Below are 25,407 nucleotides of genomic sequence, written 5' to 3' on the forward strand. Positions count from 1 at the left end.
AATAAGTTTAACTTGGTCTCCTCAGACCACAGGACATGGTTTCAGTAATCCATGTCCTTGGTCTGCTTGTCTTCAGCAAACTGTTTGTGGGTTTTCTTGTGCATCAGCTTTAGAAGAGGCTTCCTTCTGGGACGACAGCCATGCAGACCAATTTGATGCAGTGTGCGGCATATGGTCTGAGTACTGACAGACTGACCCCCCCCACCCCTTCAACCTCTGCAGCAATGCTGGCAGCACTCATACGTCTATTTCCCAAAGACAACCTCTGGATATGAGGCTGAGCACGTGCACTCAACTACTTTGAGCGACCATGGCAAGGCCTGTTCTGAGTGGAACCTGTCCTGTTAAACCACTTTATGGTCTTGGCCACCGTTCTGCAGCTCAGTTTCAGGATCTTGGCAATCTAATTATAGCCTAGACCATCTTTATGTAGAGCAACAATTCTTGTTTTTCAGATCCTCAGAGAGTTCTTTGCTATGATGTGCCATGTTAAACTTCCCGTGACCACTATGAGTAAGAGCGATAACACCAAATTTAACACACCTGCTCCCCATTCACAGCTGAGACCTTGTAAGACTAACGAGTGACATGACATTGGGCAGGGAAAATGGTTAACTGTTCCCAATTTGTCAAATAAACAAAAATTGAGTACACAGACAGCAATTAAAAGTTTACAGATGTTCCAACACTTTTACCACTCTATCAAAAATAAAAATACATGTTTTAGATGAGTTCCAATTAAAAAGATATGCTTGTACCAGACTTATAACCAAAACAAAAGTGCAACAAGCATTTAATATCAGTAAGAACAGCAATTCCCAATGTAATATTTGCAGGCAGAACACCCATATATTTCACTATAAATCATAGTCCTATGTTTTAGAATTATGCCTTGTAAAATTACCCAATAGCTTTAAAATTACCCAATAGCTTGGTTAATTTTAAGCGAGGCAAAACTCTTTCAGATACAGGACAAAGCTGAAGCTTTCAAACTACTGAAGGTTAAACATTCTTGTGGGTAAGATTCCAGCGCTTGATTTTAGTAATTTGATTTTACGTACCATTGCATGGTCACTGAACACGTCGTGTAGAATAGCATAAGTTTCACTACTTCTGGGACATACATTCAACAAAAAAAGTTCTTATTGTTAGGTTTCTTGTAGTTAAGTAATTAAAAAAATAAAATCAGTCTTATGAAGACAATAAAGAAAGTAAAGGTATTTCATATATCTCACTGGACTTGTTCCACCCTGAGGGATGGTGTACCAATATTGTCAGTCACAAAAATATGTAGAATACTGCGCCAAAAATTATAAAATATATGTAAGAGCTGCTAACACAACAATAAGACAAAAATTGTAACAGTGCAGAAATAATAAAGTGTAGCGCTAAGTGTTAGAAGAGATTGGATGACCCCACTCTATAAACACTATAATATCATATACAGTAAGTGTATGTGCACTACATGAATTCATAAAACACTAATGATCCTAATGGTAAACAACACAAATGGAAATGTGAATGTGAATGTGAATAACCAAAAGTGACATGAAAAGCCCCACTGCAAAAAAATATATCAAATGATTGCTAAATATATATAAAATATAAATTAAACAAAGTCCAAAGTAAATTCTGTGACATCCGTCACCGTGAGATCATCAATAAGTGTCCAGATTAAATGTCACAGATCGATGTGATGAAATAATAAATAGTTTCAAATGATCAATATGAGCAGGAGTGGTATGCTGTTCGGAAACGTCACCCGGGAGTCCCTTCACCTTTGGGCTGGGGGGAGAAATAAATACCCTTGCCCTCCAATGTGGACCCAACTCACCCTACAGTGGTGGATCACTTGCACATATGTCCAAATCAAGGACTCGGGGGAACCGGATCTGCAGATCATCTCCTCTCTCAACAAAATTTACGTCCTTTTTCCCACAAATAGAGCGGTGGTATTTGATCACCTCTGCGGTTTTTAGTTTTTGCGCTATAAACAAAAATGACCAAAAATTTGAAAAAAATTCAAACATTTTTACTTTTTGCTATAATAAATATCCCCAAAAAATATATATAAAAAAAATGTTTTTCCTCAGTTTAGGCCGATACATATTCTTCTACATATTTTTGGTAAAAAAATCGCAATAAGCTTTTGCGCAAAAAAATAGGGGATAGTTTTATGGCCTTTTTATTACTATTTTTTTTACTAGTAATGGTGGCGATCAGTGATATTTTTTCATAACTGCAACATTATGGCGGACACATCGGACACTCTTGCTCCGTAAGTGGGGCCGGCGTAAGCGTTAATGGGGCCGGCGTAAGCACGCCTAATTCAAATGAGTATGAGGGGGGCGTGTTTTATGTAAATGGGTGGTGACCCGACGTGATTGACGTTTTTCCCGAATGGCGCATGCGCTGTCCGTGGAATTTTCCAGTGTGCATTGCTCCAAAGTACGCCGCAAGGACGTCATTGGTTTCGACGTGAATGTAAATTGCGTCCAGCCCTATTCGCGAACGACTTACGCAAACGACATAAAAAATTCAAAATTTAACGCGGGAACGACGTATATACTTAACATTGCGTACGCCTCATAATAGCAGGAGCAACCTTACGCCAAAAAAAGACTAACGTAAACGACGTAAAAAAATAGCGCCGGGCGTACATAAATTTGTGAATCGCCGTATCTAGGTAATTTGCATGTTCTACACCGAAAACGACAGAAGTGCCACCTAGCATATGCACCCTAAGATACGACGGTGTAAGAGACTTACGCCAGTCGGATCTTAGGCTAATGTCGGCATATCTTGCTTTCTGAATACAGAAAAAAGATACGCCGGCGCAGCTTTGAATTTACGTGGCGTATCTATAGATACGTCGGCGTAAATCAATGCTGAATCTAGCCCAGTGTGTTTTTTTTTTTGTTTCTGTTATAAAATTATGCAAATAATCGTTCTTCATAAATTGAGGCCAAAATGTAATCTGCTACATTTCTTTGGTTAAAAATTACTTAAATCAGCGTATTTAGAGTATTTAGTCTGTGTGAAATTTATAGAGTTTACAATCTATAGTGTATATATAGTCTATAGCACCACAGCAATGGAAACTCCCACAAAATGACCAGGTTTTGGAAAGCAAGCTTCCAAATGTATTTTCTATTAGGAATAATGAGTCTTTTGAACATGTCATTTTTTTACCACAAGCTTCTGGAAAATGTGGAAATTATTTAATTTTTTTACACAAAGTTGTCAATTTATAAGATATTTCTTACACACAGATTGCACATACTAAGAAATACACCCCAAAATAAATTCTAAAACTTTTTCTCACTTTTTCACAGGCTAGCCACATAGAGAGGCCCAATATCCAATGAGCACCTTCAGACATTATAAAGGCATAAATTACACATCTGATTTATTGACTACCTATCACATCATATAACAAAATGAACACATTTTGGAAAACCAGCACCTTAACATATTTTTATGAGGCATAATAATTATTTTCAATATGTATTTTTATGCCACAAGCTTTTTGTGAAATGTTTTTTTTTTTTTATTTACACAAAGCTGTCAATTTCTAAGATATTTCTAACATACAACACAGGCATACTTAAAATTACACCTCAGAACACATTTTCTACTCCTCCTGAGTATGAAGATACCACTTGTGGTATGGGCCCTAATTCTGTGTGGCGGACATGACACCCCACTACTAGTACCTGACCTGGGACACTGTGACAGATGTTGATGGTCCACTGGGACACTGAAAGATGTTAACGTCCACTAGGGACATGACAGATGTTGATTGTCCACTGGGACACAGACAGATAATGAATGTTCACTAGGGACAAAGATGTTAATGTTGTAATGGGACACTTGCAGATGTTGATGGACCACTGGTACACTGTGACAGATGTTGATGTGCACTGGTACACTGTGACAGATATTTATGGGACACGGGTAAATTGTGACAGAGGTTTTTGTGTACTGGTACACTGTGATGGATGTTGATGGGCCACTGGGGACACCAATAGATGTTGCTTGTCTACTAGTGATACCGACATATGTTGATGTTGCAGTGGTACACTGACAGATGTTAATGTTGCAGTGGGATACTATTGCAGATGTTAATGTGTACTGGTACACTGTGACAGATGTTTTTGTGCACTGGTACACCTTGATAGATGTTGATGGGACACTGCTACACTGTGACCAATGTTGATGTGCACTGATACACTGTGACAGATGTTAATAGGACACTGGTACACATGTTGATAGAAACTGTGAATAATGGTATCTGGTGCACAGAAGACTGCACTGCTTGGAATCAGTGTGTAGCTGCACAGTAAAATTAACAGCTACACAGAGATCCCTGACAGGCTGCAGCAATCCACTCTCCCTCTTCTTATTGAGCTCTCAATGTGAGAAGAGGGAGAGCTGTTACAGAGGCATGTGCCTTTATTTACATTGTGTGATGCTTGTGATTGGACAGAACTGAAGAACCACACTGTAGCCGTTTGTTGGTTATAGTGTATAACATAGTTGGGGAGCAGTTAAAGGAACCCTATTTCTTTGTACTGCATGTGAGACAGTGGATTGTGATTTATAAGGCTAGCTGAGCAGAAGTTACAAGAATAAGTTCACCTTTGTAAAACAAAATAATAAATGCACATCTTTTTGTAGGTAAAAAAAATGTTTTCACGGGTTCAAGCTCTTGCAGGCTGTTTGTATAAACTGTCTGCTCATACCTCTCCAGACAATTAACCATATTGATTTGTGAAAATACCGGCTTCTTTCATCTTCGCCTGTTGGCTCTGCCCCTGTGATGCATTTCACCTGGATTGGGCTTAGTCCAATCTACTACAATCTATGTTTAAACATGTCAGAGAGGCATGGCCGATGGACAGAAACTGTAACTGAAATGGATGATTCCAGTAGATTACTGTCAGATTGTTTTATTTTCCCATTGGGGAGACTCCCTATTTTCTGTCCTAGACACATGTCATGGATCCGTAGTAATGTTTGTCTGTCAGCTTACCTCTCTATGTATTCAGCTTGAGAGATCAGCCACCCTTCAACTGGTTGCTTAAGTAATCTCTCCTCAAAGCATGGCTCCACCCCAGGCCCTATCAGGGAACACTATATTAACCAGTGTAAGCCATTTCTGCTGATCAATATTGTGTGTTTGGCTTCCGTGTGCTCCTTGCTGTGTGTTCTATGTCTGATTCTAGTTACTGATCTTGGCTTGTTCTTGACTATCCTCATCTGCTTAATATCCCTACCTTAGTGTGTTCCTTGACTATCCTTACCTGCTTGTTGCTCCGACCTTTGGCTATCTCCTGACTATCCTTTGTTGTTGCAGTCTGCTCCTTCCTCTCTACCTTCCTGTACTCTACCGTGAGCATGAGCACCCGCTGTATCTTAGATTCTGGGCCCTGGGAAATCTCATGCTCTAGCTGTCAGTGTGATCCATGTTGGTGCTCCGGAATACCTGCTCTCCTGAATCACATAGAGCTCCATCCGCAGCAGTCAGCCGTAGGGTCCACTACCTTGCGGTGCACTTCTGACCCCAACGGGGTGCATCTGTCACCTGGACTTAGGTGACCAGACAAGGCAGCCATACAAGAAAACAAGTTTGTGTCACAGGAAGGCAATAGTAACATAGTTAGAAGGTCTACCCCTTCTCCACTCTACTATAAATGTGTTTTTGTTCTCCTGGTGGAGAGATTTCCCAACACTTCCTGTCCTGACAGAAAGTAAGGGGAAATCCCCCCCCAATAGGGGACTTTCCTGCTCTATCCAAAATAAAATACAATTTTGGCTGAAGTTTGTATTATGTAATTCAGATGGCTTTCACAGTGATTACATGATCAGGGGCTACATATATTAGCACCTGTCCATAACTATAGGTTGATCTTATAGTAAATAGTCATATTTATCTATAAAAAAAAAGTTTTGTTATTTGCATTCATGAACGTAATAAACTCTACATTTCCTGTAAGCATTCACTTACAGTATTTAGTAATTTGTTTGCAAAAACAGTATCATTTTATTCTAATACTGAGCTTTTCATACTATGTAAACGTGAGTAACAGCCTTATATTTTATAGCAGTTCATTTTTACTGCCATGATGTTTTCAAAAGCTTTACAAAGTAATACTTTATGGACTCTTATTATTGTAAGAGGGTGAGAACAAATTGCACCCAATAAATACACTTAGACATTGTACTACATTAATGTTACAGTATAATAAGTTCCTGGTGTCCCAAGGTGTTTAGTCTATTTTACTTGTCAGTTATTTACTTCTTATCCTAGTGTCCCAGAAATAATTTTACTTGAGCATGTCTATATATATGTATATATATATATATATATATTTATTACTACAGTGTGTATATGTATATATTAATACAGTATACATTATATATATATATATATATATATATATATATATATATATATATATATATATATATATATATATTAGGGGTGTTGAAAATGATCGCTGCATCGATGCATCACGATTATGCCCTTTCCGATTCGATGAAGTAGCCAGTGTTAATCGATTATGCATGACGTCATCCCGGCTCCTCCCCTCCCCCCGCACAGCTGTGTCTTTGACCGATCGGCTGGCTGAGCCCGGTGCCGTTTCCTCGTCAATGATGTAGCCTCAGGATGCTGCCCCCAAACAGTCTCTCCCCCTCCTCAGGATATGTACCCGTGGACAGTGACCTATATCATCTCCCCGATTGGCGGGCGCAGAGCCTCACGGAGCTGCGAGACAGATCACTGGCTGTCATCACATCCGTGTGAGTGACTGAACAATCAGTATTGCCGAAGTCTCTGGAGATCCTGCACTGTGGGGGGCAATGTAGTGTTTCCAGCCTCTCATTATTGCTGTGACAATTTGAGAAAACAGACTGATTTCTCCCGTCCGTAGGACAGGAGAATCATTCTGTACATTCAGGGGCCGGAGGCTGCAGCTGAAGTTGAGTGTCTCTGACACTCATCTCACACACAGCCCAGCAAAGTTCACTCCCCCTCCCAAATGGACGGAAATATGCATTGCATACACCCGCCCCTCCTCCTCCTCTCTCCCCCTGTGTCTGCCTGGCCCGCCCACTCCTATCCCGACGTCCAGCTGTGAAGGAGAGAGAGGAGAGGAGAGAGGGGGGGAATGTGCACGGGAGATATGAAGAACAGCCAGCAGCTACAGATTCCAAGCTGTGTGAATTTCCAGCCTTGTCCCTGAATGAGTGAGCACTGCATTTTCCATTACACTTTCATCACTGAACTGTCCCTTTCTCTCCCCTATCTGTCTCCCTCCCCCGCTCTGTTCTTCCAAGATCCAGGTAGCACCAAGCCACTTATGCAGCCCATAAATTTATCGCTTTTTTTTCCGTTCGGTCATTACACTGAAAAAAAGAAGATCCAATTCCCCCATCTACACATTCCAGGTGGATAGGGGAATCCTCCAACAGTGGACCAGTGGGTGAACAACCAGGGTTGCTGTCCTTGCACCGCTATTGACAGTGCTGCTCTCTGTCTCCATGGCAGCAGCAGCGCATTAGAGCCCAGTGCTGGCTACTTGGCGCATCATGTCTGCAGTCTCTGATCATCTCTTGTATCATGTCCGCAGTCTCTGATCATCTCTTGTATCATGTCTGCAGTCTCTGATCATCTCTTGTTTTATGTCTGCAGTCTCTGATCATCTCTTGTATCATGTCTGCAGTCTCTGAACATCTCTTGTATCATGTCTGCAGTCTCTGATCATCTCTTATATCATGTCTGCAGTCTCTGATCATCTCTTGTATCATGTCCGCAGTCTCTGATCATCTCTTGTATCATGTCTGCAGTCTCTGAACATCTCTTGCATCATGTCTGCAGTCTCTGAACATCTCTTGCATCATGTCTGCAGTCTCTGATCATCTCTTGTATGATGTTTGCAGTCTCTCACTGTCTCATGTATCATGTCTGCAGTCTTTCACTGTCTCCTGTATCATGTCTGCAGTCTCTCACTGTCTCCTGTATCATGTCTGCAGTCTCTCACTGTCTCCTGTATCATGTCTGCAGTCTCTGACCATCTCCTCTAGTATTTTTTTTTTTTTGGGGGGGGGGGGGGCTGGGAGCCTGGGACTCCTCTAAGTTGTTGTCTGCTGTGTTCTCCTGACTGCTGGAATTTTTTTTATGAAAACCGTGCGCAGTAATCTTGATGCATCGTGATGCATCGCGGAATCGAATCGAATTGAATCGTTGACATGATATTCGTAATCGAATCGAATCGTGAGGCCAGTGAAGATGCGCACCTCTAATATATATATACTGTTTGTTAAGGACCTAAGGACCAGCCATGTAGTCCTTTGATAGTAAACAAAAAGCATAAAAACATATTATCAGAGATTGTTACAAACTGAGTTTTTAGTTGTATAAATCACCAGTTCAATTTTGTTTGAATTTTGTTCTTTAATTATTAAAGAGGCCCCTAGGGTGGTATAGAGGTATTTATATCTTGAAAGGAAGATTCTGCCAAAGGATCTTGTTGCTGGAGTACACAAGGAGCATATGCCGTAGGCCCAATGTTATTATGTAGGTGGGATTGCAAGCTGCTAACTTGCAGATACACCATTATTCGGCTGCCTCACTAACCGGAGTGAACCTGGCCAAGCCGGAAGACTACTGTACCTCCAGGATGGAACAAGAGCCAGGCAAGCACTATCTCCCAGTGGCAGGAAACAAGTTGTATCCACAGACATTGCTAATGGAGGCAGGCTCTAGGAATGTTTAGTTAAAGCGGAGTCCTGGCCACAATTTCACTTTTTAAATATAAATACCCCTGTAATACACAAGCTTAATGTATTCTAGTAAAGTTAGTCTGTAAACTAAGGTCCGTTTTGTTAGGTTGTTACAGCATTTAGACACTTTATAAAATAGAAATTGACTGGGGCCATCTTAAGTGTGTGCATCATGAAGCCAGACTGTATGACTTCCTGGATTTCAGCCTTGCAGACCTCGCACATGCTCAGTGCTGCACAAGCAGTGTCAGATCAGGTTTCAGCACCTGTGCTGCCCAAGTCACATGGTTCTTTGAGACTGGGGAATGCACAGACTCCTGGAAAGTTACGCCCACTACATTCCCAGGAGTCTGTGCGGTGTAGGTTAGGAAGCATTAAGCACCTAGGTGCAGGAAGTGGGAAGATTAACGATTCTGCCTAGCAACAACACTTTGAAGGCATCGTAAAGGACTAATGACATTTTTTTCAAACTACTGATGTAATGTTATATTTATGGGTGGAACTCCACTTTAAATGCATCCAAAGAGCCTTTTGTAAGGGTAATTCTATTTTTTTTATTTTTCTTAAATACAGTTAACAATGATTGGGCCACAACATTTGCCCCACAATTGTATAATGCCCTTACAATTACATAAAATGCACAGTCACAAAGAATTTTAAAGGAAATAATTACTGTATTTATCGCGGTATAACGTGCTCCTGCATATACCGCGCACCCCTAAAGTGGCCCCCAATCCTGTGGAAAAAACGTTTTTTTGTACTTACAGTTTTGGTGTCTTGCGCGGCGTCCATCGGCGACCTCGTCGGGTCCGGCGTCCTTCTGCGGCTTTGGGTGTCCTCTTCGGCGGGTCGGGGGTCCTCTTCGGCGGGTCGGGGGTCCTCTTCGGCGGGTCCGGCGTCCTTCTCCGGCGTCCTCGCGGCGTCCTCGCGTCCTCCCCGCCGCGCATATACCGAGCGCAGTACACTCGTGAATCTTCGGGCAGGCTCGGCAACTGTCGCGCTGACATCCTGTACGCTCAGGACGTCAGTGCGAGAGGCGCCGAGACTGCCCGAAGATTCACGAGTGTACTGCGCTCGGTATTTGCCGGCGCAGTATTCAAACTCGTGGCGGGAAAGCGGGTATCGGCGTATATCGCGCACCCACGATTTTGCCCTGATTTTCAGGGCAAAATAGTGCGCGGTATACGCCGATAAATACGGTATACAAAGCAATCTATGATGCTGGGATTATTTACAGCTAAAAGTGTTGAAACACCTAAGTGATTAATCGGTTATGGTTAGTCGTGTACTTAGTTTCAAATAGGGAGCGGATGAGGTTTGCATGGAGGATGGTACATCTGTTGTTTAAAATGGTTTTACAGTATTTTTTCATATTAGCTGTTATCTGTGCATGATGCATCATAGAAGTGTATTCCTGCCACACCCCCCATTGCACAACAATGAAGCCTGACTCCTTTTTCAGCTCTTTATAATGTTTGGCAGACTGTAATGCTCCTGCCACAGTCCCAGACAGTTGGTAGTGGGACCCTTCTCCTGCAGTTTTTATATTGCTTGGCAAACTAGGGTCCTTCTGCCATGGCCAAGTGCCTAAAGATAAACAATGTATCTCTTTGGTTGTTTTGAAGTGTTACATTTTTCAAGCAATCAACACACCAGACTTAGTATAGACTTGCTCATGGCTGCAAGGGGTTATGGGTAGCAAGTAATATTGTCTATATGTCTAGAAGAGTATTTTATGAGCATGGCAACAGACGTTTGGAATATGAGAGCTTCATATTTCAAATTACATGGCATTCCAGCATGCATCCATATGAAGCAATGACCATATTTGCCTCACCCATACAGTTTGGGGTACAGGCACCATTACTTGTTGTGGAAGCATAGCGTGCAGATGGGTGTTTTTCCCTCTTCTGTTAAAGCAGAGGTCCAAACAAAAATGGAACCTGCGCTTTTTGGAACCCTTCCACCCTCCGGTGTCACATTTGGCACCTTTCAGGGGGGAGGGGGGTGCAGATACCTGTATAATACAGGTATTTGCACCCACTTCCAGGCATAAACTCCCACAGTTGTCAATCCCCTTCCCCCGCCATCTTTTGGGAAACACACAGGTCCCAGAAGACAGCGGGGACCGGTTAGGACATGCAGCATGACTTGCGAATGCACAGTAAGTAGGAAAGCGGGAAGTGAAGCCGCAACGATTCACTTCCTGATTCCCTCACGAGGATAGCGGCGGGGGCTCCAGAGAGCCGAGCGATTGATCGGCTTCGGCTGCCGACATTGCGGGCACCCTGGACAGGTAAGTGCAGTATTTGTAGCTGCTGGCTTTTATTTTTTATTTTTTTTGGCGGACCTCCGCTTTAAGCTATGGTCTGACCTTTTTTTTTACAGTGAGAAGCTTCTTTCACTGCTTAGCTCTTCTTTACTTACCACTGCTGAGTGCAGGTGCCCACCCTTATTTCGGGTCCCAAGTACTCCATGGTGACACTGTCATCTCATACTGTTAGGCGTCGTACACACGATAGGTTAACCAGAGGACAACGGTCTGATGGACCGTTTTCATCGGTCAAAACCGATCGTGTGTGGGCCCCATAGGTTATTTAACCATCGGTTAAAAAAAAGCCAACTTGCTTTAAATTTAACCGATGGATTCCTTTTTTTTTTTTTTTTTTTTTTACTTCAGACTTCAACCTCATAGAGTGTGCGTTTATACGCTCATGTTCCGTTTGCCAGCCCTTAGCGTCTCTAATCAGGTTTCGCATCATTAGTGTGGTTTTTTCTTAAGTTTCTTTTTTCTTACCATATATATATATATATATTTTTTTTTTCCTTTTATTTTTTTTTTTTTTTAATTTTGTTAGTAATCTCAACAAAAAAGATTTTTCGGTTCCTTCGCCTTATCCCAATTCCTCCCTTCCCTCCCTCTCCCACCCCCCCTCCCTCTATCTCACCATAAACAATCCCAAGTACCTCCTGATGCCTTCAAATCTGTTTTTAATTTGTCTTTAGGTCTCAGCTCTGAGTTTTTCAACATAACTCCACGATCTCTTAAAGGCCCTCCAGTTATCCCATTTCTTATCCTGGGCTATATTATTACCTTCCACCCCTTCTCTCAGTTCTTCCATTTTATAGGTCTCTTCCACGGAGTCTATCCATTCCCAAATTGAGGGACATTCCTCCTCCTGCCATTTTCTCGGTATTGTCCTTTTAGCAGCATTCAATAGATGTGGGACAAGGGTTTTCTTGTATTTTTTTATTTCATCCTCTCCCCCATGGAACAATACTACCCAGGGGTCCAACTTAATTTTTCTTTTTGTAATCTCTTCTATGCACCCCAGAATTTTTTTCCAGAATTCCTCTACTTTAGGACATTTCCACCACAGATGAGCCATGGTACCAGGGGACCCACATCCCCTCCAACACTCTCCCGTTTGACCATCGTCAAACTTGGATAGTTTGTCCGGGGTCATGTACCATCCAGTCAGACATTTATAGCTCATCTCGGCTGTACGGCTATCTACTGCCGAGGAGTGGGCCAGTGTCAGCATTTTTTCTATTGTGATCCTATCTCTTTTAGATCCAAGTTCCCTCTCCCATTTTTTGACGAAAGGAGGGACCATCCGCTCGTCCACTTTTAGCAGGATCTTATATAGTTTTGAAATAGTTCCCTTGACCTTTTCCGATGTACATAGTTTTTCCAAATCGGATAATTGCTCCCCTGACCTCAGTGGGTGCGGCAATTTTTGTATAAAGTGGGCTAGCTGGTGGTATCTCCACTCGTCAATTTTCAAAAAACAATTTTTTCCCCTTAATTCTTGCAGTGTTGCAATGTGCCCGTCTTTTATTACGTCCCTTAATTGGGTGGTGTCTTTTTTTATCCAATTTCCTCCAATCTGTGATTTGCCCGGTGCAAAATAATCATTGTTTTTTAGTGCCAATAGTGGTGAATTAAATTCCTTTTCTATTTTTTTATACATAGTGTCCCAAATTTTTAGTGCATTTTTAGTTATCTCATGTGTATTCTCATCAAGTGTCCTATATTGGGGTGGGTTCCATATAATCTTGTCCAGGCGTGCCTTTGACATTTCATTTTCAATGTTCACCCACCTCTTTTCCTTGCTGGCTCTAGCCCACTCCACCACCCTAGACAATACCACCGCCTCGTAATATGTTTTAATGTCTGGTACTGCTAGTCCCCCCTTAATTTTGGGTTGTCTTAGGGTCTGGAAGGCTATTCTGTGTTTCTTGTTTCTCCATATAAAGTTCATAATCTGTTTTTTAAGAGCTGTGAAGAGTATTCCAGGCAAACTTATGGGTATCATCTGGAACTTATAGGTAATCTTTGGTAAGATTACCATTTTACAATAATTTATTCGTCCTATCCAGGATATTGGTCTGTTTTTTATCCTCCCTATTTCTTCAATAATTTCATTTAGCAGGGGAATAAAGTTTTTAACATACATTTTTTTATTTGATTTTACAAGAAAAATACCAAGGTACTTGAGTGCTTTTACCCAGGAGAAGCGGTATTTCAGTTTTAACTCTCTTTCGTCTCGTCCGTTAACATTGATACTCAAAATCTCGGTTTTGGCCACGTTGATTTTAAAGTTTGATATTTCTCCATATCGTGTGCATAGTTCTAATAATTTAGGGATTGAGGTTCTAGGGTCCGACAGATAGAAGAGAACGTCATCTGCAAATGCAGAGAGTTTGTGTTCGTCCTCTCCTATTTTGACTCCTCTTATGTCGGAGCACTTGCGTATCCTGGCCAATAGAGGCTCCAAAGAGAGCACAAACAGGAGTGGGGACAGGGGACATCCCTGCCTAGTTCCGTTTTTCATTATCAGTTCTTGGGATAGGCTACCATTTATTTTTATTTTTGCCCTTGGTTCCTGATAGAGAGTTGTTATCCACTCCCTCATCCTTTGTCCAAACCCCATTTCCTCCAGGGTACTTAACATGAACCCCCAGTCTACTCTGTCAAATGCCTTTTCCGCATCTATCGACAAGAGCAGACTGGGGGCCCTGGTCATTTTCATTTTTTGCATTATCAATAATGTTCTGACTCCATTGTCCCTCCCCTCTCTTCCCTGGATGAATCCTGTCTGGTCTGGGTGTACCATCTTTGCCATTTCTTGTTTTACTCTCTCGGCCAAGACCTTTGCAAACAGTTTTACGTCTGTGTTTAGCAGAGATATTGGTCGATATCCTGAGCAATCTCCTTTATCCTTACCCTCCTTGGGAATAACTGTTATAATGGCCTCTGAGGCCTCCCGGCTCAGTTTAAAGTCTTTGCCCAATCCGTTGAAATATTGGCATATTTTTGGTAGAAGGATCTCCCTACACTTTTTGTAATACAAAATGGTGAAGCCGTCGGGCCCCGGGCTTTTACCTGATGCTGTACCGGCTAATGCGATATTAATCTCTTTTTCCGATATTGGTCTGTCCATAACTGATGCCTCGCTTCTACTTATTTTTGGCAGTCCTGCTTCCCTCAAAAAATTTACCGTTTTATTTATTTTTTCTCCCTCCTGCCCATTCTTTTGTTCTACCGAGTAGAGTCTCTCATAATATTGCCTGAAGGTCTCCGCAATATCTTTTGTTGTATGCATCATCTCTCCTTTTTCGTTCTTGATTTTTTCTATATAGTTTTTTGATTTCTTTTTCTGCACCATTCTTGCTAAATGTTTGTTAGTTTTATTCCCCCACATGTATCTTTCCCTGGCAATTGAGTTAAATTCCTTTCGGGTTTCTTGGTCCATAATATCTTTCAGTTCGTTTCGTTTATTGATCAGTTTTAGGTACAGATCACATTGTTTCCCTGTTTTTTTTATGTTCCTGTTCTAAGTGGAGGATCTCTTCTATTAATTCTTCTTTTTTCCTATTTTTTTCTCTTTTTTTCCTTGCTTCTTCCGAGATCAAGGTTCCTCTTATCACAGCCTTATGGGCATCCCATAGTGTTGTCCCCGAAACTTCCTCCATCTCGTTTAACGTAAAATACTCTTCCAGCTCTTTTTTAACCCTTGTTAAACTGGTCTCATCTATCAACAAATGTTCGTCTAATCTCCAGTTTTGTTCAGGTCTCTGATTTCCTGAGATGTCTATTATGACACTTACTGGTGCATGATCGGAAATCGTCATGGTTTCTATTTTTGTCTCTACCACAATATCTAAGGTCCTGTGATCCACCAATATATGGTCGATCCTTGAGTAAGTCCCATGGACCGGGGAGAAAAATGTATAATCCCGTTGGTCAGGGTTGAAGACTCTCCAAGCATCGATCAATTGGCTCCTAAATAGGGCGTCCCTGAGCTTTCTTAACTGTACACCCCGATCACTCAATGTTTGGGTTGTCTTATCTATTTTTGGATTTAAGCATAAGTTAAAATCCCCTCCCATGATTACTCTTCCTCTCCTAAAGTCTGTTAATTTCCCTAGTATTCCCAGAAGGAATTTTATCGGTAGAACATTTGGGGCATAGACATTTACTAGAGTACATTCTAGTCCTTCCAATTTTCCTCTCAGAAAAAGGAATCTCCCCTCTGGGTCTATCAGTCTATCGGTTAATTCAAACCGTACCCTTTTTGAGATTCCAATTGCTATCCCTCTAGCTCTTTTGGAGATCGTATCCCCATAGTACCAAGTGGGAAAGTCTGGGGCGTATAATCTAATATTCGAACCTAGGGTGATGTGAGTTTCCTGTAAGAAGGAGATGTCTGCTTTATATCTCTTCAATTCCTTGAGCACCTTATGTCTCTTAGTTGGGCTATTGAGACCTTTCACATTATAAGATATACATTTGATTTGTGGCATCTTTGGTCTTTCCCTTTTTTCTGATTATTTTGGTGAGATAGATCCCCTCCTCCCCCTTCCCTCCCTCCCTCCCTTCCCCTCCCACTCTCCCCCCTCCCCTCCCACCTCCTCCCCACTCTCCCCCCCTCCCCCCTCCCTCCCCTTTTGGCCAATTATTGGCCTCTGAACCATCTTCCATATCTGGTCCAGTTTCCTCTAGGTGGGGTCCTGGGATTGCCTCCCCTCCGCTCTAATCCTAGAGCGGGGGAGAGGGGGGATGGGTAAATCCCCCATCTTGCCGAACATCACCACAGAGAGTAAGGCTGGAAAAAGACAAATTTTCTGGAAATTAGCTCCTTGTGAATTAATTCCTCTTTCTCCTCCCCTATCTCCAGTTCCTCTATTCCCATCCTGGTAAATCGGGGATCTGGATATCCAATTTTTTACAGAATTCTTCTAGGTCCTCCGGGAATCTAAGTGTTGCCGATCTTCCGTCTTTTGTACCAATTAGACTTGCCGGGTGCCCCCAAGTGTATTTAATGTTTAGATCTATCATCTGCTTTAGAAGGGGTTTCAGTGCTCGTCGCCTTGCCAAGGTCTCAACCGATAGGTCCGAGAATATCTGTAGCTCTATCCCATCGAGGACTATCGGGGGTTGACCCCTCAGTTTCTTCCATACTATTTCTTTGTCCTCATAGAGCCGGAACCTGATTATAACGTCTCTTATTCGCTCTAGGCTGGCTCTTTGTGGGTTTCCTACTCTATGGACCCTTTCAATCCTGATGGGATCTTCTATTGGTTTTTCCAGGAGGGGATTAAATATCTTCCGCATTATTTTCCTGAGATCTTCTCCCCTTTCCTCTGGAATTGACCTTATCCTCAGGTTTTGTCTACGGCTTCTATTTTCTTGATCTTCTATTTTGTAGAGGATAAGTCTCTGTTGTCGTTGTGTCTGGTCAATTTGGTCTTTTATTACTTTTACTTCTTGTTCTGCCGTCTTTGTTCGTTCTTCTATTGTTTCAATTCTGGATATAAAGTGTCCCAGGTCCATACGTAGGTTCTGTATTTCCCCTTTAATTTCCTCCTTGATCGCCGTTTCCATCCTTCGCAGCATCTCTGCGATTTCTCCGTTTAATGGGGGCTGCATATCTGGTCGATTCCCACTACCTTCAGGCCCATGCTCTGTACTACTTTCTTCTCTTGACTCCATTGATGTGTCACTGATATTTCTTCCCTGGGGTTTCTTGTTTACAGACTTTTGATCTTTGTTAGATTGTTGTTGCTTTGTTCCTCCCTGGGCCCCTTGTGTTTGTGGGCTTGCTCCTTTGGTCATGAAAGGTCTAATAGAACTTGTTGTTGTTGATATATTACTCGGGGTTGTCGGGGGTCCCCCCCTTGTCGACCTGCTCGTCATTCTGCTCATGTTATTCGCCCTTTTCCTGATTCTTTTCCCCAGTTTGACCTTCTGCTACCTCCTATCCTATCCCCCCAGTCCCCTCACTGTTCTCCACCAAGTCCCCCCCTTCCTTCCAGATGGCGAGGGGAAAATACTAGGTGAGATACCTGTTCCCTTTTTATACACTTCCTGGTTTTCAAGGTTTTCGAAATATCCCTCAGGTACTATGGATAAGGTACTTTAGGTACTGATATAATAAGGGTTAAACCAAGTGAAAATTTTACCCCCCACCCTGAGGGAGACAGGGCGAGACGTTGTTGTATGTATGGTTGTCTACTTCAACCTAGGAGACTTGGGGGAGTCCTCTGGGTATTTGGGATCTTGTCCTATATCAAGTTTCTGCCAGTCCCTGTACAGACCCTGGGCCGCACCTCCAGCTACGGTTTTCCCGGAGCCCTCTAGACGTTTCTTCAGCCTGGCTTCTACCGGTCCCACTTCCCAGGAAGTACTTCCAAGCAAGTAAGGGACTGTGGGGAGAAATCCGAGCTTAACTCCTGAAAATATGAATGGTAGCGGGTTATTTATTGTCGCTTGTCATTGGTACAGGGGGCATTTTGTGCAGATATTGCTTCTCCTGATGATTTAATGGCAGCAATGCAACTCACTTTTTTTTTTTTTTAATTTAGTTGCTTTTTACCGCCTTGCCCACCTAGGTACTTGGTTCTCTTCCCTTAAGAGACCTTTACGTTCGCACCGTACCCCAATGCACCAAGTCTATTAAACAATGCAGACCCGTTTGCTCATTTAAGAGATTGTCAGTTAGTGTTTTATGGTTAGATTTTATCACATCCTGAGAACACCTTAGCACCTTAGCAGTATCTTAGCATGTCTTTACTTCCATATGAATGAATAGCAGCCAATTTACTTGAGTAAGACCAGACCTTTAACAACTTTTTACAGCGTTAACATCATTTTCACCACCTCCTTGTCTTCTCCCTCTGGAGATATTTTATACTTTACCTCCACGTATCTCACTTCCTCTGAGTGCTTTTGGGGAGGGCAAGAAGAAAAAAAACTGAAAAGGTAAGAGCCAACCTTATCTCCTGTGATGGTGGGTGTGTGGGTGTAGATTACCGTCCTTCCATTCGATCAAAGCCGATACAGACCTCCAGCTGCATGCTCCACTTCCCTCCTCTCCCGTCCGTCTCCAGTTCTTTAACTGCTGTGAGCTCCGAAGCGGTCATACAGCGCGTTGTGATAGGAGCTGTGCCGGTCCATGCAGCGATCCGTCTCCCCCGATTCACCGCAGTGCTGCTTGAAAGGTTGCCTCCAGAAGGCGGTGTGCAGTGTGTGGCATACGGCTGGGGGCTGTCATCACCATTCTCCTCTAGCGTGGTCCGTCCTCATCCCCGGCAATCTCCCTGCTGTTTACTCCCCCCACCTGAGAGCGCGCCGCCTCCTCACGTGCACATGCACGCCATCCTACGCTGTCCAGGGATGGAGTTCCAACCGATGGATTCCTAAAAAAACGATCGTTAGTAGGCACAACCATCGGTTAAAAATCCACGCATGCTCAGAATCAAGTCGACGCATGCTTGGAGGCATTGAACTTTGTTTTTTTCAGCACATCGTTGTGTTTTACGTCACCGCGTTCTGACACGATCGTTTTTTTAACCGATGGTGTGTAGGCGCGACGGACCATCAGTCAGCTTCATCGGTTAACCATCAGACCGTTCTCATCAGATGGACTGATCGTGTGTACGAGACTTTAGATGACACCCTGAAAGTGTAGTGTGTGTACTTTATAAAACTAGATCAAAGAAAAAGTGCAATGTTTACAGGCAATCACATTATTTATTATTTTTTTAGGATTGCATTAACTATAACAGACTGTTACTACTACAGAGAATTCAGCTATTACTGATCGGTATGAAAGGAACAAATAACACATTTCCCATATGTAAGAAAGTATTTTTTTTCTGTTCCAGATGATCCTTCTGTGTGATGGAAGTTGGCCACTTAGATCATTTGAAAAAGTATGAGGTTGTGGGAGTTCAAGTTATTTTATCACATATAACATTATTTGCCTGGAGGAAACTTTAAAAACAAAATGGGTGCTAGGAACTCACGATTTATGATCATCTCACTGAAGGACAAACAGTTTTTGCTTTTGGCTGTCCATGGGTGGCAAATTGACAGACTTTATTATTTCATGCTTTTGTGAAAAACTGAGACAGTTGAATGACAGATTGTAGATAAGAAATGTATAAAGATAATCTAGTGGAGACAGGCTGAAAAGGTCATAGACAAGTCGGCCTTCTTTTTGCTAGCAGTTTCTGTTTATTTCTGGTCTGCTACAAGGTTATACAGTTTGCTGTGTAGTGCAGTATAGAATCCTCTTGTCTGCATCTTGTTCATTTATATTCTGCAAACAACCTGCTTACTGTTCAGTCATGTAACTGATCATAATGGTGTTTAAGACAAATAATTATAGTTACAGTCAGGCAGCTTACAGAGATGACTGCAGAAGGTGTTTCTTGTCCTTGACAAAAAGTCATACAGAAAAGAAGAGGTAATTATGGCATTATTTTTGCAGTGTAAGTTTTCTAATTTCCATATTTTTAGTGCTGAATTAGTCCATACAAATTAAATAACACTTCAAAATGCATTCCAAATATAACCTTATTTTAGTTTGTGTTCAGCTTCTTTTGATTCACCTTTTTGCTTTCTTTTATTTCTCTTTTCTTCCTAATTAGGATTTGCATGAACTGTTCTGTGCTTCTAGTTCTGCAGTAAATCATTTTATGCTATGATGGTACAATGACATTTACAGTAGGAAGACATGAATAGTTTTACTAAAAAGCAAAGAGAAAAGTTACATAGTAGATTAGAATGAATTGTAATCTGTCGATCTTGTTTGATAATAAAAAATAATGGTACACAAACAAGTGGAGGTGTGCCGTTATTATATACAGGTGTAGCAAGTACCGTGTCACCAATATGACTTACCCACCTGTATAGATATACACAAAACATAAACTGTTGGTATAATAGGTGTAGGGAAATATTGAAAAAGAGAAATATAGACAGTCTGAGTGATCTGATATATTTTATTATTTGTGATCCTGAAATTTGGATAATGTTTCTTACATTTTCATGAATGAGTTTCATGATTTTGAATGTCCCCAGCTGAATCTGAAATTCTGTGTTATTTTTGGTAAAAAGGATTCTTAAAAGGCGTCTAGGAAAAACTGTTACAAAAGCTGTTTCTGCCTTATATCTGCTTCAGCTGTTGCTTAGGAACTCTTAGCATGGCTGTCAGTCCCAGTGGTAGAATTTTAAAAGGAAGTGGATCAGGCTGTTTTTTGCTCTATTGACTAAGATGAGCTGCCAGGAGCTTCTTAACCACTTCCCGCCCCGGCCTATAGCAAAATGAAGGCCGTAATGTGGTTCTGTTATCCTAAATGTCTTATGACATCTAAGTCCCCGTACTCACGACCAAACATGTCTACTGAAACTGGTCCGCAGACCAGTTTCAGCAGACATGTTTGGCCGTGTGTAGGCCCGAGCGGACGATTTTCGGGCGGATCGGACAGGTTTCCAACGGACAACTGTTTCCTGGACTTGCTTTAAAACAGTCCGCTGGAAACCTGTCCCCCCGACATGTACGGTCGTCTGTACAGACCTACCGTACATGTCCGGCCGCCCGCCATCCCTCGCATGCGTCGAATGACTTCGACGCATGCGTGGAAGCATTTTAAAGGCAGGCCGCCCACGTCGCCGCGTCATTGTCACGGCGACACCGCGGACACGCCCCGCGTATTGTTTACGCGCGGACCTCTGTTCGATGGTGTGTACAGCCATCGAACAGAAGTCCCCGGGCAGACATGCCTGATGAAAACGGTCCGCGGACCAGTTTCATCGGACATGTCTGCTCGTGAGTACTCGGCCTAACAGGTTAAGCAGTGATTGTGCACCTGTGGGGGCACGCAGCGCAGCGATCAGTGGTGTGGTGTGTCAGTCTGACACACTGCATTTCGGGTCAAGGTATCAGCTTTTCCTCCACTCGCACTGACAGACCGGAGTAGAGGAGAACCGATCGGCTGCTCTCCTGACAGTGAAGGCCTGCACTGATTAATTATCAGTGCAGCCCCTTGAGAATGCCCACCCATGGCCAGCAGGTATGCCCACCCTTGCCCATGAGGGATACCCACCCAGGACCACCAGGTCAGCCCACTAGAGCCAAAAGAGATAGCAATCATGGCCATCTAGGAATGGCCATCAGTACCGCCTATCAGTGCCCATCAGTGCCGTCTATCAGTGCCCACCTGTGCCACCTATAAGTGCCCACCACTGCCACCTAAAATGACCATCAGTGCCACCTATAAATGCCCATGAGTTCTTTATATCAGTGCCACCTATGAGTGCTGCATATCAGTGCCTATCAGTCCTGCATATATGTACCTCATCATCAGTGCCATCTAATCAGTGCCAATCAGTACTGCCTCATCAGTGCTCATCAGTGCAGCCTCATCAGTGCCCATAAGTGAATGTGAAAACCTACTTGTTTACAAAGTTTTGTAACAGAAACAAAGAAAAACTATTTGTTTTCAACATTTCTATTATTTTTTTATTTTTAGTGCAAAAAATAAAAACCCCAGAGGTGATCAAATCCCACCAAAAGAAAGCTCTATTTGTGGGCAAAACATAATAAAAATAATTGTTTGGGTACAGTGCCACATGGCTGTGCAATTGTCATTCAAAATATGTGCCCTGTATTGAAGTGGTTAAAGAAATTCTTCACAGTGTTCCATTATTCGCTGCCCTGCAATTCAATCTTTCGAAAATGTTTTGGACTCCTATTGTCTATTGCCTATTGTAACAAACAGTTAGAAAATTCCGAACCTCTGAGGTTAGCAATTTTTTTTTTTTAAAGTCTGGCCTAACCACCACTAATCAAAATTCACGTATCTCTACTAAATATGGCAGTATAATTATAATTGAATATTATTAATAATACTATTGTAGAACAAGTTGTTACTTATTTTATGTGTTTGCCAAATTCTGAATCTGCCATTCCAGTTGATTTTGAAATATTTAGGTGGCTATGAAATTAAGATTTTCATTTTAATGCCTCTAAATAATTTCTGTAAAAATGCCTAAAATTAATCCCTCATGCCGCGCACACACGATCATTTTTCGACATGAAAAAAACTTATTTTTTTTAAAAATGGCATTTTAAATGATCGTGTTTGGGCTTCACATAATTTTTTAGGTTCTGAAAAACGACAAAAAAAAAAAAAATTCGAACATGCTGCATTTTTTTACGTCGTTTTAAACTATGTTGTTTTTCGGGTTGTAAAAAATGATCGTGTGTGGGCTAAAACGATGTTAAAAACCCGCGCATGCTCAAAAGCAAGTTATGAGACGGGAGCGCTCGTTCTGGTAAAACTACCGTTCATAATGGAGTAAGCACATTCATCACGCTGTAACAGACAAAAAAGCGCGAATCGTCTTTTACTAACACAGAATCAGCTAAAGCAGCCCAAAGGCGAATGGAACTTCCCCTTTATAGTGCCGTCGTACGTCACCGCACTTTGCTAGATAATTTTTTTAAAACGATGATGTGTGGGCAACGTCGTTTTAATGATGAAGTTGGAAAAACTTTGTTTTTTCAACATGCTGAAAAACGTTTTTTTTTCATGCTGAAAAATGATCGTGTGTAAGCGGGATCAGATTGGTTGGAGTTCTTTGTTAATGGATTATTGAATCCTGGTTTCAAGCTTTTCTAGCTGCTACTTTTGTGCATCTGTAGGGAATGGAAAAGTGAAGAAATTGGCAGATAGCAATGATAACTTTGACCACCTAGTAGCCTCATTTACAAATACATATTTGTCAGGATTAGATGGTAATTGCTACATTTTTCTCTGTTTCTTTTATTTGCCCTAGGTAACTTGTCACTCTCTCTGTTTTAATTTAAGTTTCATGACTGCCACTGTTCAGTCTGCAAGAAAGACGTGCTTTCCTCAAGCTCTTTAGATTTTTTTTTGCAACTCCTTCAAGCAATACACAGCTTTGCTAAGTTGCATGCATCTAAAACAAATGTTTTATTTATGTAAATGTAATGTGAGAACTGTCAGGGGCCCCAAGCTAGCTGTCAGTTATAGCTATGTAGTCTTTCTCTTCTGAATAGCCAATCATAAGGGAGTAGGATTGCATTAATGGTTAGTGGCAGAGCATTTATATTAGATATTAAAAATGTCTAGCAATATACAGTACATAGAATAGTAAAAACAAAAAAACAAAAAAAAACATTAAAATAAAATAATAAATAAATAAATGTAATGCTTTTTTTCCCAGATAATAAAAGTTGAATTCTGTGTTTTCTAATTAAAGTAAAAGTCCTGTGCTCTGTGAATAGTTGGATAGTATACACATCTGGGCACCTTCTTAAAGGAACACTAAAGGTTCGTTTTTTATTAGATCAATTGATTGCTGTAAGCTAGAGCATTTAAATATCACTTACCTCGTTTTTCCTTTTGACCTCCAAAATACAGTAATCCAGGTTTGAAAATGCCATTTCCTGTCTCTCCTCTTCTTGCTTTCCACCAGCATCTGAGCTGTTTTGCATGGTGGAAAGCAGAATGTGCTCACCCCCTCCCTATGACTACAGCCCTGTGTGAAGATGTTCTCTTATCCCTCACAGGCAGGGGTGGGCTGGGACAAAAATTTGGCCCTAGACTTCATCCAGACCGGCCCACTTAATTTTCGCAAACACACACACAAAAAAAGTAAACTATACGCAATTGTCGGCGGTAAAAATAGCGGTGTTTTACCGCCGACGCTATGGGCGGCTCAGTGTGAAAGGGGTCTAATACATCAGTTACTATGACCAGTGGCAGTACATTAATAAATCAGTTACTATGACCAGCGGCAGTGCATTTACCCCCCCCCCCGCCTTGCTGCATATTTAAAAAATCACAGACACATACACAGACCCCCCCTCCTTACACATACACTGACCCCCCCCTCCTTACACATACACTGACCCCCCCTCCTTACACATACACTGACCCCCCCTCCTTACACATACACTGACCCCCCCTCCTTACACATACACTGACCCCCCTCCTTACACATACACTGACCCCCCCTCCTTACACATACACTGACCCCCCCCCCTCCTTACACATACACTGACCCCCCTCCTTACACATACACTGACCCCCCTCCTTACACATACACTGACCCCCCGCCTTACACATACACTGACCCCCCCGCCTTACACATACACTGACCCCCCTCCTTACACATACACTGACCCCCCCTCCTTACACATACACTGACCCCCCCTCCTTACACATACACTGACCCCCCCTCCTTACACATACACTGACCCCCCCTCCTTACACATACACTGACCCCCCCTCCTTACACATACACTGACCCCCGTCCTTACACATACACTGACCCCCCTCGTTACACATACACTGACACCCACTTCCTTTCACAGTCCCCTCCTTTCTGGTATCCTTTACAGCCATCGTCTTTCTTTGCAACAAACACAGTTCCCTTTATGTCAGTGCCCCCTCCCTTACCTTACACAGCAGGGAGAAGAGGATGCGACGCGTCCAAGCAAAAGGTGGGAGCTGTTCAACCTTCCATGTAACAGACAGACGATTGGTTGCTAGAACTGCCCCTAGCAACAAATCACAGGCTTTTTAACTTGAAAAGTTGGACAGCTCCGCCTTCTGCTCGGACAGTCTGTCTTCTATTGTATTGTATGGATGAAACCGGCTGTGGGGGGGAAGGAGGAGTTACATGGGAGAGAGAAGGTCTGAGAGGACACACAGGCAGGATGTTCAACAGGTTCACTGTTGTCACCCTGCACATGCACTCCCCCTCCAGCAGCAATACCGTGCACGTTGCAGTAGTTGCAACGAGTGAGGCCACCACCTTCCTCCCCAGCCAGCAGTCAGACTCTGCAGCCGCACGACCCGATACGGATGTGCGGGCCCCTTTCGTCCAGTACATAGCAAACACTGCCTGTATACATTCTGACTGTCAGAGTGTATACAGGCAGTGTTTGCAAATGTACTGGACGAAGGGGCCCCGCACATTGGTATCGGGCTTGCTGCTGCAGTGAGAGTGGAGCTGTCAAATCTAAGCACTGATGTCGGAGATGGGGGTGCCCCAGTATATTGGCCCCGCCCATCCCCGACATCAGTGCTTCATTTTGACAGCTCCACTCTCCCTGCGGCCGCACGCCCCCGCTTGCCCACCAATCATCACTGGATGTTTACACTCAGGGCAGACTCCGGACTTTTTGGGGACCCGTTCGGGGCTTTAGCCACCCCCTCCCCACGCCCCTGAGTGACAACTGGCCCACTGAGCCATCGGCCCACCGGGAAACTCCCGGTAGTCCCGACGGC

The 25,407-nt window shown here is 42.6% G+C and overlaps 1 protein-coding gene across 1 annotated transcript in view; it reads left to right on the plus strand.

The window, feature by feature from the left end:
- The window catches only part of CCSER1 (coiled-coil serine rich protein 1), a 1,156,365-nt gene that overhangs the window by 855,929 nt on the left and 275,029 nt on the right, over nucleotides 1-25,407 (plus strand).

The sequence above is a fragment of the Rana temporaria genome, chromosome 1 (genome assembly GCF_905171775.1).
Source record: "Rana temporaria chromosome 1, aRanTem1.1, whole genome shotgun sequence".
Lineage (NCBI taxonomy): Eukaryota > Metazoa > Chordata > Amphibia > Anura > Ranidae > Rana > Rana temporaria.